This window comes from Mustela putorius, unplaced genomic scaffold (assembly GCF_011764305.1).
Source record: "Mustela putorius furo isolate JIRA1106 unplaced genomic scaffold, ASM1176430v1.1 tig00003834_pilon_pilon_pilon, whole genome shotgun sequence".
Lineage (NCBI taxonomy): Eukaryota > Metazoa > Chordata > Mammalia > Carnivora > Mustelidae > Mustela > Mustela putorius.
In genome coordinates, this window is record NW_025421987.1 from 48,809,468 (window position 1) to 48,823,747 (window position 14,280).

At 33.3% G+C, this 14,280-nt stretch overlaps 1 protein-coding gene across 1 annotated transcript in view; it reads right to left on the reverse strand.

Annotated features, from left to right (window-relative positions):
- SLC9A9 (solute carrier family 9 member A9) overlaps positions 1 to 14,049 on the reverse strand; it is a 668,807-nt gene extending 654,758 nt beyond the window's left edge. The window contains exon 1 of the mRNA XM_004754464.3: positions 13,910 to 14,049. The gene's annotated coding sequence lies outside the window, so the exon portion shown is untranslated. The remainder of the gene's footprint in view (positions 1 to 13,909) is intronic.
- Positions 14,050 to 14,280: the final 231 nt, after the last annotated feature.

Consider the following 14,280-nt stretch of genomic DNA (forward strand, 5'->3'; position numbering starts at 1 on the left):
AAGGAGGTCAGATAAGGAGAGTAAGGAGATGGGGATAAATGAGGTATAATCATTATATCTTCAAGGCCAACTGGATAGAGATAGGTCCCACTATTTTGAAATTTTCTCCTCCCTAACTTATATATTTACTTATTATCCAAAATAGAATATATCTGGTATATTTAGTATGGTTAGAACCAGGCCAACCAAATATGGCCTACTGCTGCTTACTTTTGTGAGTAAAACTTTATTGAAATTCAAACATGCCTATCAATTCTACAAAGGCAGTAGTTTCAAGTGATCATGTGACTTACAAAGCCTAAAATATTTACTATCTAGTTTTTGACAGAAAATTTTATCAATCCCTGGCTTGAATAGTCCTTCTTTTTCTTTCCATTCTAACTTTCTAAAATATTTTCGAAGTTACTTAAAGTTTATACTTTTGGAATTGGATTTTCCCTACGAAAAGATTCAGGTTATTTTATACTAAAAAGGAAATTATAGTTAAATCAGTGTAATAGCTCAGCTAGTATACACAGATGAAAAGCGGGAAAATAAAATGGTTGTTTTGAAAATATCCTTTTTTAAGATCACAAACATCTGGATATTTACCAAGACATCTGGAACACTAACTGATTGACTTATTTATATTTAGCCAGGTGCATTTTGTAAACACCTGAGGTAAAAACTAAATATTAAAAGCAAAAATAAAAATTTCACTTAACATCTTTGTTCAAAATACTTCTAATTTTAAATATCAGCTTCCTTACTCATTTAAAATGCACCAAAAATTGTAACTAAGTCTATAATTTTAGCAGATATTTTGGAGAGTTTATTCCTAGGTATCTTATGGTTTTGGGTGCAATTGTAAATGGGATTGACTCCTTAATTTCTCTTTCTTCTGTCTTGCTGTTGGTGTAGAGAAATGCAACTGATTTCTGTGCATTGATTTTATATCCTGACACTTTACTGAATTCCTGTACAAGTTCTAGCAGTTTTGGAGTGGAGTCTTTTGGGTTTTCCACATATAGTATCATATCATCTGCGAAGAGTGATAATTTGACTTCTTCTTTGCCGATTTGGATGCCTTTAATTTCCTTTTGTTGTCTGATTGCTGAGGCTAGGACCTCTAATACTATGTTGAATAGCAGTGGTGATAATGGACATCACTGCCGTGTTCCTGACCTTAGCGGAAAAGCTTTCAGTTTTTCTCCATTGAGAATGATATTGCCCGAGCGGATTACTCACCCCGGCCCTGGGTAAGGGCGGTGTAATTCCGCCTGGGGCAGACACTTGAGAATCACTACAACAGGCCCCTCCCCCAGAAGATCAACAAGAAATCCAGCCCAAGTTCACCTATCAAGGAGTGCGGTTTCAATACCAAGGAGAGCAGCAGAATTCCAGAGGAGGAGAAAGCCAAGCACGGAACTCATGGCTTTTTCCCTGTGATTTTTTTTAGTCTTGCAGTTAATTTAATATTTTTCTTTTTCAGTTTTTGGTTTTTTTTTCTCGCCTTCTGGTAAAATTTTTTTTTTAAACTGTCACCTTTTTCTTTTTTAACGATTTTTTACTAGTTTATCTAATATATATTTTTTTTCTTTTTTATATTTTTCTTAGGTGTTTTCTTTTTTTTTTAATTCTTTTTTTTTTCTTTTTCTTTCTTTCTTCCTTTTTGAACCTCTTTTTATCCCCTTTCTCCCCACTCACGATTTTGGATCTCTTCTAATTTGGTTAAAGCATATTTTCCTGGGGTTGTTGCCACCCTTTTAGTATTTTACTTGCCCCTTCATATACTCTTATCTGGACAAAATGACAAGACGGAAAAATTCAACACAAAAAAAAGAACAAGAGGCAGTACCTAAGGCCAGGGACCTAATCAATACAGACATTGGTAATATGTCAGATCTAGAGTTCAGAATCACAATTCTCAAGGTTCTAGCCGGGCTCGAAAAAGGCATGGAAGATATGAGAGAAACCCTCTCGAGAGATATAAAAGCCCTTTCTGGAGGGTTTAAAGAATATCATATTAGTTTGTTTTTTTATTTGGTTGTGCAATCTCTATATTCTCACTGTATGAATGAAAAAAGATCATTATGGTGTTTTTTAAAAGGCCTCAAAATTTAGAGTAAACAATGTATTTTTCAGTTATTATATAGTAATAAGCAAAGTGGTAGGAAGAATGTCCTGTCTTTGAGCAACTGAACTGAAATAAAACATGTTTCTTGGTCTCTTGCTCTTAGTTTTTTAATGACAGAATTACCCTCGGTTAGAGCCAAATAGATTGTCATGAAAGGAGGTCGGTCTTTGGAGCCAGACCAGGTATGACTGCTGGCCCAATTACCTTCTAGCCTATTTTGGCCCAAGTTTCTACTCAATAAAATGAGGGTGATATTTTTATTGGTGAATAATAACAACAAAACAATGGCTCCCATTTATTGACTTGCTTACTATATACCAGCCACTAAGCTTAGTGTAGTAGACACACCTTACTTCATTTAATCCTCACAAAAATCCTAAAGGTAGTTACTGTTATTATCTCTAGTTCAGAAATGAGTTCATTAAAGTGTTAATTTCCAGTTTACAGATTCTACCCTTAGAAGAGCAGCTACCAATCACCTACTGCCTTTTGTGTGCTAGGGAATTCGCATGTATTTTCTCAGTTAGCCAACAGTGCCAACAGGTAGCTATTATTATTATCTCAAGTTTTCAAATGAGGAGATTAAGGTTTGGAGACATTAGTTTTGCCAAAGTTACACAGCTAGTAAGAGTTAGAGGTAGGGTCAGAACACAAGAAGAAAAAAACCCAGGGCCCATGCCTTTAACCTTAACTATAATGCCTCAGCAAGGAATAGTTCTTCTTCTTCTTCTTATTATTATTATTATTATTATTAACATAGATATCCTATTTAAAAAAAACATAAAATCAATACACTAAGAAAATACATATACACATATGTTTGAAATGTGACAAACATTGTTAGGGAATCAAATAGTTCCATGTATAATATCTTGAATTGAGAGCATTCCCTTTTATACTGAATTGCAAGGTAAATATGAGGACTACTAAAAGTCAAAACAGAGCTAAGCACTTCCACCTGGATCCACTTCCCCCGGACAGTCTTTCTTCAAATATAATTTGAAATTTTGTACTTCAAAGTTACGTAATACCTACATCAGATATCTTAAATAGTGTGTGTTGCTGAAAATGTACAAATCCTGCAATTATGTAATCTTAAACTCTGAGAAAAGTGCAATAATGTTTATGAAAGAGCATGGTGCCAGATACACTCCATGTCAGAAAACTCAATTTGAGTTCTAATGTTCTTGTATTGTCACTGCAGATTGTCAGCTAGAGTGATATGCAGAAAATACATAGCTTACTTGACTTTACCTTTGTTGAAGTAGTCTCAGAATTATGGGATGGATGAATTAAAATTTCTATCTGAATAGACTTTCTCCTTTTCTGATTTTTTTTTTTAATCCATTATTAGATTTAGGGATGGTTACTAAAATGCCCACAAAAAAAATGGCACAGAACCTGGAAAATTGCTATAAAAGTTTGGTTTTCATTACATTTGGGCAAATTTTGAAGAGGAGGTACTCAAACAATCAAAGACATTGTGCAAATAAAATCAAATATTTTTCGACCATCTAACTCTTAGCAAGCCACTTCTTGCAAATTCTTCAGGAAGCATAGAATCTAGCCCATACTGTGCTTTCTCTAAATGGAGAAAGAAAATGTTAGAAATGTGGATAGCTTTTCCTGTTTTATCTTTTCAACATTTCATTCTTTCCACATTCAAAATGAAACATAATTGATACTTTTGGGGGGTCACCCACCCATTGGAGAGTTTCTGAACACATGAGTAATGCTACCTATTGGTGGAAAGGCATTTATCTGCTATCTGCAAAAGATGGGGACTTTTACGGATCTTTTAGGAAAAAGGCAGTGTCTTTGAGACTTCTGCTTGTATGACCAATTATTCAATTGATTTGTTTCAATTATTTTATTTTTCCAGCATTAAAGTTAAGTTTTATTCAAGATCACCATTTAATCTTCACTTTAACTAGTCAGTATAATGAGCAGAAAATAGCTGGGGAAAAATACAGGTCTAGAGCCTGAGTGACTGTCTTTCTCACACTTCATATGGGTATGAAGAGAATTAAAAATATAGCACCTGATAAAGTCTCTGATTCAGAGGTTATGCTGATAGTATACTTCACAGATCTTAAAAACACTCTGAATTTTCTTGTTTTACTCTAGTGTATAAGATTTGATAGTTCAAAAACAGATACTGAAGAATTTAAATTCTAAGTTCATTTGAAAAATCTATAATGTGGAAGAATTCACTTCTTTTTTATGATTACTTTATTAATAGCTTAAAAAGGCAAAGTTAATTCCTAAGAATAATAGACTGTTTTTATGGTAGCTTTGTACAGCTGAAGATAGAAGATTAAATTCCCTTCAACAGGGAATTATTTTAAATATTTTAATAATATGCTGAATTTTACAAGAAAACCTTAACTGTTCCTTCATTAGTAGGTAGGGTTGCCACATAAAATACAGAATGCCCACTTAAACTTCAATTTCAGGCAAATAATGAGTATATTTTTAGTATCTGTATGTTCCCTGAAATATTTGGGACCCACATTACTTAAAAAACAAACAAACAAACAAACAAACAAAAAAACCTTTCTTTATCTAAATTTCAAGTGTAACTAGGGATCCTAAATCTACCAAACCTACCAGCCAAGCCCTCTGAATGGTTTTCAAGTGATGCTCAGTTCAACTGGCTATCAACACACTTTACACTTACCCATTCATTAACCCACCCATTAATTAATTCAACAGGTACTGGAATACCTCATACACTATTGTAGGCATCAGGAATAGTTTCGCAAAACCCTTTGCCTCTTGGATCAGTGGTTCTCAATCTTGGATATCCATTATAATCAGAAGGGGAGATTTTTTTACATGTTAATGGAGTCCTAAATGCAACCCTCCAAGATTCTGAGTTATTTGTTCTGGAATCTGGCCTGCTTATCAGACTCTTACTACTTCCCCAGGTGATTCTAGTGTATGACCAATGTTGAAAACCACTGCTGTAGATGAAGACAGACTATATATTTTTAGTCCTCATTTTTGCACTGCCTGCATCTGCCATCAGGTGTGCCTATTAAGGGTTGAGTCACTCAGCAGATCAACTATACAGGGAAGCAAATTGCAGACAATTTTAACTAAGATTTTTCCAAAGCAATGTAACTATTAAGCTAGCATTATATATTTTTAAATTAAACTATTTTCCCTCAATTTTAGAGCTCTGAATATTTAAATAAATGCATTCATCCATTCATTCAAAAATACTTATTTCTCTCTAAGCACTGGGCACTACACCAGGCACTGGGGATGGAGCCATGAAAAACACAAACCTCCTATTCATGCAGGAGGGACAATTAGTGTAAAAACAGAAAGTAAACACTTCCTAAGAAGAAAATGAATCAAGGAGTCAAAAGCAATTAAGCAGCAGGGAGGGTACATTTTAGATAGAGCAAGCAAGAAGTTTCTCGGGGAACCTGAATGATGTGAAGGACGGAATCATGCAAATATCTTCAGTGGAAGGTAAAGGAAATACCAGGTGGGAAGGCCTTGAGATCTAAACAAGCTTGGTGTGTTTATAGGACGAGCTGGAAAGATAGTGTGGCTAGAGCAGTGGTAAGGGGAAAGTGGTACAAGATGGGGCCAGACAGAAGGCTATGTAGGCCCTTAAACCAAGATAAGGACATTGGGCCATGTTGTGGGCTGTGGAGTAACAGACATGGTTTAATTTACATTGTAAACAAATCAGTCTGGCTTCCATGTAAAGACTGGATGGTAGGATAATGGTCTCATAAAAGCAGGCAGACTACTGCAGTAGTTAGGGTGAGAGATGATGGCAACTTGGACTAGGGCAGTGGCAGTAGAGTTTTCAAGAAGTGGTTGAGTTATAATTTGAAAGTAAATCCAACAGTTGCTGCAGAAAGGATGGATATAGGGTGTAAAGGAAAGAGGAAATAAGAATGTATTGGATTTTAGCTTTTACGAAGACAGGGATAAAGGGCTAACACAAGAGTTCTGGCAAGACCAGGTTATGTTTGAAGTGTCTATGGCCATCCCAGTGGATAGGGTCATTATGACAGGTAAGCATATCTGGAGCTCAGAAAAGCAATCAGGGGTGCAGACAGATATTTAGATCATCATCTTTACTTAAAAGTATACTTTTTCCTCTCTTAAATTAACACACAGGACTGATTTTAAACAAAGTGGGCAGTCATTTCCTTTCTAAGTAGATTACTTCTTTTAGGAGTTATACCTGTGACCTAAACACTGGCACCTGATGACTTGCAATGCTTTACTACAGAAAACATAAATAAAAGGAAATATTGCCCCTACAACTTGCTAAATGTCCTTGGGATAAATACATGAAGTAATTTTGAAAATTATTTTGAATGATGCATGAGGTCTTCTTAAACTATAACTAAAAAATTTTTCATTATTAAGAAATGATAATTTTCAGCTGTAACTGTTTTCTGTTAAAATTGTTTTATTATATACTTTAATATTCAAATAATCCAGAAGTAGTTTTTAGAAGTATATTATGAAAAGGGACACTTGGGTGGTTCAGTCGGGTAAGCCTCCAAGTCTTGGTTTTGGATCAAGTCATTATGTCAGGGTTGTGAGATCAAGTCCCACCTTGGGCTCTGCGCTCAGTGTGAGTCTGCTTGAAATTCTTCCCCTCTCCTTCCCCCTCTGTTCCTTCCCCCTGCTCACACACACACACACTCTCTCTCTCTCTCAATAAATAAATAATAAATAAATAAACTTTTTTTTTAAAAAAAGAAGTAAATGATGAATGAAAATTAGATTTTAAGCTATTATATTTTTTAGGACAAGATTCATACAAGCAGCATTAGTTTTAAAAGTTTAAAAGGAGAATTTTAATACACTAGTCTTTATTACAATATTTGTTAGAGGATTTCATTTGTAAAGTTGTTCTAAAGCTGAGCAGTAGCGGGAAAAAAAAGTAGAATTTGAGCTTCATATTTGCCACTAAACTAGTTACATGTCTGAACACAAATTGTTTAACTGCCTTAAACCTTAGTTTTCTTATTTTAAAACACAATAAATCTACTTCAAAGATCTTTTGTTTAAACAACACAATAAACGTAAAGGTATTTCAAAAATAATAAAGTTACACGCAAAGGAGAGGTGAATAGACCATGGCATAGTGTCCACATACTTTTCTATTGGTAAATATATATCCTATACTCAAAAACTCAAAGTGAATGACAATGATACTAACCTCACTATGGTAAGCTAGTACAGCAAACTCAAGAATATAAAGTCAAAAATCTGCCTCTCTATTTTTTTTTACTTGCTTCACAGGAGGTATTATTTTTTCTTGAGCTGTTCTGGTGATTGGGTTTATCTTTTTCCCTCTCCGATAGGGATAAATGAGGTATTTAAGATGGTAAGATTGAGGAGTAACAACTGACAGATGGAAGGGAAAAAACTATAAAGAATTCAGAGAAGACACAAATAAGCAGCTACTTAATTCTTCTAAAAATTTACAGTATAAGCAATATATAATTATACAGTATAAGCAATATATAATTATCTATTTATTTTACTAATTATTTTCTACTGAGAGGTTTTGTTGTTGTTGTTGTTAAGAGAGTTCATTTCAACTAATCAGTAAAACACTATTACTGGTCAGCCTTTGGGGTATGGAAAACAGTTGCATCAATCAGTAACAGGATTCATTCCCAGTTCGATCCTTTGATTCCTGGACCTGTGAATCCTGGCTAAGGGAAAAACAACATTGTATACAGGATACTAACTTAGACAGAAATATGCTCCTAGAGGATATGGGAGTGGCATCACTCACCATCATTCCTAGTATCCACTAGCAAGTTTTTTGCTTCCTGTACCCACAAACTTAAACTCTACTCTTCCAGAAGTCTGAGCTTCAAAAGGAGGAAAGCTTCCAACAGGAGATGTAGGGAGAATACCACATGAAGATAGAGGACTGGAGTAATGCTTCTACAAGCCAAAGAATGCCAAAAATTGTTGACAAACTACCAAAAGCTAGAATGATATGATGGAAAGGATTCCCTTACAGGCTTCAGTGGGAGCATAACCCTGTAGACACCTAATTTTAGACTTCTAGCCTCCAAAACTATGAGACAATAGATTTTGTTGTTCTTTCTATAAACTACCTAGTTTGTGATTCTTTTTATGGCAGCTTTAAAAAAGTAACACAACCACTATTTTAATAAATTCTCATCATTAAACAAGGATCAATGATTGTTTAGGAATTTACTATTTTTTAGGAACTATTAGCTAACAGGCTGTGTCTCCTATTTTTCAGAAACAGTTAAGGAGGAACAAGAAGGAAAATTAAATCAAGGACTATAATCTTTAAGTGAAAAAAATGTTTATGTTCTTTATAATAAAGTACCTTTTATTTTTTCATTTTAAGAGAACAATAGGGTGATTTAGATATGGAATAACATTGACAAATAGACTTGGAGAATATGAGCCAGTTTTATAAGTGTAATAGAGGATGATTTAACATTCAATGATGTACTTTTAAACTTTACCTTAGCCAGGGGCCTAAGAGACAAAGGAGGCCATTATATTGCCCGAACTCCTAAAGCAATGTTTGATTTGGGCCAATGAAGCATAGACACTCCAGACATATGGGATAGGGAAAGCAGGGGAAATTTTAAATAATCTCATAAGGAAACTTTTAAAAGAGTATAACATCCATCATTTTGTCAACAGTGATTGGTTAAGGCTGAGATTTTAGAGCAGTTCAATAGGACTTTGAAATCTAAAATGTGGTGCTATTTTACTGCTCAAACACATTTTAATACATTGATATAATTTGACTCTTTATTACTAGTTACAATCACCAGATCATCTGCAAAAAATTCTATAAATATCATAGCAAGAAATTCTTTACATCTTAAAGAGAAAAAAAAAAAAAACCAAACCAAAACAGAAAATTCCACTTTGTATGAAAGAAAATCATAGGATTGCATATGGGTTAAATGAAAGATTTGAAAAGTGGTTCCAGGAGATAGTAACAGGATATATTTAGCAATAAAAGTGGTAACTAGGAGTTGGCAACTAGTTTATACTTAAAAGATCAGCTACCAGAAGAACCCCAAATCATAACGCTATGCCAAGAGTTAGTACACAATATAGTAATAGAAATTATATGGACAAAGGGATATGACAGGAATGAGATCATTCTCATCAAATGGTTGTACTGACCTGAAATTATTAATAGTTGTATAAGACTTTGATGATTCATAAACTCTATATGGTGGAAAGTAGCTGAATGAAAATGGTTTTTATATTGCACTACTCTCAGCAAAATTTAACATTACCTTTCCCCTGAAGTTTAAGGATAACTGATAGTTGGGATTTAAGTAGAGCCCCCAGAAGGAGAAAATCACCCCTGAAGATGTCACCTGTTTATGTGGAGGGCCATACTCTCTAGAGGAATAAGCATACTCTATCAACTATGTACTGATATTTAGAAAAGAGCAAATTAGTTCAAGTCATGTTCTTTGGCCCCCTCAGAATTTTATGTTGGGTCTTTTGCTTATTGTTAATCAATAGAAAAAGTGAGAAGACTGCATGAAACATTTTATTGTCAGACATGCAAGTGGGTGTATCCTGTCCACCACATTACTTTAGCCAGAATCCAGTCACCACGCTATACCCATATTGAAGTTTGGGCTGGGAAATGTAGTTTCCCCATGTGGAAGAGGAAATGGGATTGATAAGTATCTAACAATTAGTGCGAAAAAATTGATATATATAAACATGCACACTAACTTGAAAAGATATCTATAGCCCCATATTCACAGCAGCACTATTGACAATCACCAAGAATAAAAATAAACCTAAGTGTCCACTGATGGATGAATGGATAAAGATGAGGGATATATATACACACACACATATATATATACATATACACATACATATATATACACATATACATATATCACACATACATATACTTAGTTGTACTTAGTTATAATTACATCAATATAATAGAATATGTATGTATGTGTGTGTGTAACGGAATATCACTTAGCCATAAATATGAGGAAATCCTGCTATTTCCAACAACATGAATGGGACTTAAAGGCATTATGCTAAGGGAAATAAGCCAGACAGAAAAAAAAACAAATTCAGTATTATCTCACTTATATACAGAATCCAGAAAAACAAACAAACAAACATTAAACTCATAGAAAGAGATCATAATTGATTACCAGAGGCAGGGATGATAGGAGGGGGAATTGGAAGAAAGTGGTGAAAAAGTATAAACTTCTGGTTATCTTATGTTTACCTTATATCTTATATTTATCTTTATCACATCAAGTAATAATACAAATATAATATACAGCATAATGACTATAGTTAACATTGCCGTATGGTATGTAGGAAAGTTGTTAAGAGTAGAACCTAAGAGTTTTCATCACAAGGAAACATTGTTTTTTCCTTTTCCTTTTTATTTTATCTACATGAGATGGTGGATATTAACTAAACCTATTGTGGAATCGCTTTACAATACATGGAAATCAAGCCATCATGCTGTACACCGTAAGCTTACACAGTGACGTATGCCAATTCTTTCTCAGTAAAACTGGGGAAAAACATGCACAAATATCCCCTATTTTTATTTTGTGGATACTTGTAGTTATGTCTATACCAACTATTAATTTTCAACTTTTCTGGATTAGATCTCTTTAATCTATAGTTTATACTTGGGTTTGCTTTGTGATTCAATCTAAGAGTTTTTCTCTTTTACTAGGTAAGTTTATTCCATGTAAATTTATTCATCTGAGAGATATGTTTGGACTTGGTTCTGTCAAATTATTTTATGGGTTTGGTTTTTGTTGTTGTTGTTGTTTTTTTTTTTTTTTAAGTAGGTTCCATGCTCAGTGTGGAGCCCAACACAAAGCTTTAACTCACAACTCTGAGATCAAGACCTGAGCTAAGATCAAGAGCCAGACACCTAACTGATTGAGCCACCCAGGCACCCCTTCTTCTTTTACTTTTTAAATGTTTGCTACAAGTTTTTGTTTTTTCTTTTTTTTTTTTTAAGTTTTTGTTTTTTCTTTAGGCTCATTTTCTTTTTAATAATTTCAGTGTTTTCCTTTTTAAAAGTGATATAATTTATCCTATGATTTTTATAGGTTTATAACATCTGTTAGCCTAAACCTGTGCAATAATTTGGTTTCATATCAAATTCTTTGGATGTTCTTTCTTTTTCTGGGGAAATGTAAATGATGTTTCATAGCCTTCCAGCACTGATTATTACTGGGATGAAATTCTATATAATTTTCTCCTCATTTTTGGAATAAGGTAAATTATTAGGCTATTTCTTGACATCGACTTATTTGTATAAATGTTTTCTAAGATGTTGTAAAACTGTTAAACAGTGTTCTAAAGTGTGCAGTTTTTCAATACCACCAGCAATGTTTGAGTTTCTGTTGTTTCACATTCTTGCCAATAGTTGGTATTCCTAGTTCTTTTCATCTTGATCGAATTAAAAGGTTTATAGTCATTTGGTCATCTGGGTTTCAGTTTGCATTTTTCTGACTATTGATAATAAATACCTTTTCAGCATTTATTTACTAGTAATATATTATTTAAAAACAAATAATTTTATATAAAATTATATACAATAGTTTTTATATAAAATATAATTATAAATATATAATGTTATATATATATATGACTTTTTCTCCCAATCTATGGCTTGCCTTCTCATTTTATTAATGGGGTGTTTTAAAAAGCAGAAGTTATCCTGAGAAAAGAAAAAATAGGAGGCATCATACTTCCTGATTTCAAGCTATATTATAAAGCTATACTAATCAAATCATATCATACTGGCATTAAAACAGACATATGGACCAATGGAACAGAATCAAAAACACAGAAATAAACCCACGTGTATACAGTCAACAAATATTTGACCAGAGAGCCAGGAATATGCAATGGAGGAAAGACAGTCTACTCAATAAATGGTGCTGGAAAAATTGGGTATTTCCATGTAAAGAAATTAAACTAAACCCTTATCTTATACCACACAAAATGAATTAAAATAGTTTAAAGACTTAAAGATAAGATTAGAAACCTTATACTCCTAGAAGAAAACACAAGGAAAAAAACCTTGAAATGGTCTTGGCAATGATCTTTTTGAGTATGACATCTTAAGTACAAGCAACAAAGTAAAAAATAAGTGGGTCTCCTAACACTAAAAAGTTCTGCACAGAAAACAAAAACAAAGAAACAAAAAAAAATTTGATCAAAGTAAAAAGACAGCCTACAAAATGGGAAAAATATTTGCAAACTATATATCTGATAAATAAAATACCCAAAACATATAAAAAATTCATACAACTCAATAGCAACCCCCCAAAATACAATTAAAAAATGTGACCAAAGAAAATATACAAATGGCCAACGGATACATGAAAACATGCTCAATATCCCAAAGGGAAATCCAAATCAAAACCACAGTATTACCTCACAGCATAATCAAAAAGATAGAGATAACAAATGCTCATATGGATGTGGAAAAAAGGGAACACACACACCATTGGTAGAAATGTAAATTGGTATAGCCACTATGGAAAATAGTAAGGAGGTTCCTCCAAAACTTAAAATTAGAACTAACATATGCTCCAGCAATTCCACATCTGGGAATATATTGGAAGGAAATGAAAACACTGTCAAAAATATCTGGACTCCTCTGTTCATGGTAGCATTATTTATAATAGCTAAGACACAGAAACAACCCAAGTGTCCATTCATGGATAAATGGATAAAGATGTTGTGGTAATACATACATAATATACAAATAATACACATTCAGTGGAATATTCAGCCATTTAAAAAAAGAACAAAGTCCTGCCATTGGGAAAACAGTGATGGACCGTCAGGATATTATACTAAGTGAAATAAGTTAAAAAAGGACAAATATCACATGATCTCACTTATATGTGGAATCTGAAGAAACAAACAAACAAAAAAACCCCTCCAAACTCATGAAAAAAGAGATCAGATTTCTGGTTACCAGAGACAGTGGGTTGTGGAGGGTGGAATTGGATGAAGGTGGTGAAAAGGAGCAAACTTTCAGTTCTAAGATAAATAGTACTACAGATGTAATATGCATAATAATGACTACAGTTAACACTGCTCTATGGTATGTTTGAAAGCTGTTAAAAGAGTAAAGAGTTGTCATCACAGGTAAAAAACACTCAACATCACAAGGAAAAAAACATTTTCTTTTTCCTTTTTTTTTTAAATCTATATGAGATGATGGAAATTACCTAAATTTACTGTGGTAATCTATTCACAAATATGTAAATTGAATCATGCTATACATCTTAAATTTGTACAGTGCTATGTATCAATTATATCTCAATAAAACTGGCAAAAAATAAAATAAAAACACTGTTGCAAAACCTAAAATAATATTTCTTAAGACCACTCTGAAAGGAATGGAGACTGCAACTGTGTCATAACAAAACACACTATAATACAGGTTTACACCTAGGAAATGGATAATAAAACAATCCTGAGTGGGAAGCACAGAAGAAAAGAAGAAAAGCAGTTATCACTATGGGCTCTTTCAGCACTTCTACAGCATCAAGCAAAGAAAGACAATTCAGTAAGGATGAGTTGGATGAGCACTGTTAATAGCTGATGATTGAGAAGAAACTGGAAAGAACAAAAGGAGTAGGAAGGTCAGAATCAAACAATAAGTGATGTTTGCAAAAGAATAATAGATTGTAAGTTAGTCCTAAGGTATATAGCTGCTTTCACATTCTACCTTGGGATGAAGTATGGCCTTACCTTGCCAAATAGGTTTTTAAGGTCAAGGAGATTTCTTGGCATTGAGCATTACTTCAGGATGTCAACAGAGTCAGGATGATCTCCTCATGGATGCCTGAAATTTACATATTCAACCAATTACATCTCAGATCCCACATGCCCACTCTCTCAATAACTTTTGTAACCAGTTCCCCAGTCACTTTAATTCCTTATTTTATTAAAGAATATATTAAAATTTATAAAAGACATTTAAAAAATTAAAGAGTTTTTAATTGTGATAAGCTTATTATTTTTTGCTTTTATGATGGGACTTTTTGGTGTTTTATTTCAAAAATTTTTGTCTACCTCAGTTTTGTAATGATTTTCTACTTGGCTTTCTTCTAGAAGTTTCA